Raw genomic sequence first — 323 nt, 5'->3', positions numbered from 1 at the left:
CCGGGAGCGCGGACCGGGAGCAGGGACCGGGGACCGGGAGCAGGGACCGGGGACCGGGAGCCGGTACCGGGTGGAAGTGAGGGACTGGGAGCAGGGACCGGGAGCAGGGATCGGTTGGAAGTGAAGGACCGGGAGCTGGGACCGGGAGCGGGGACCGGGAGCAGGGACCGGGTGAAAGTGAGGGACCGGGGGCAGGGACCGGGAGGAGGGACCGGGAGCAGGGACCGGGGACCGGGAGCGGGGACCGGGTGGAAGTGAGGGACCGGGAGCAGGGACCGGGAGCAGGGACCGGGTGGAAGTGAGGGACCGGGAGCGGGGACCGG

This window comes from Calidris pugnax, unplaced genomic scaffold, assembly GCF_001431845.1.
Source record: "Calidris pugnax isolate Ruff unplaced genomic scaffold, ASM143184v1 scaffold384, whole genome shotgun sequence".
Classification (NCBI taxonomy): domain Eukaryota; kingdom Metazoa; phylum Chordata; class Aves; order Charadriiformes; family Scolopacidae; genus Calidris; species Calidris pugnax.
This window is presented reverse-complemented; position numbering follows the sequence as displayed.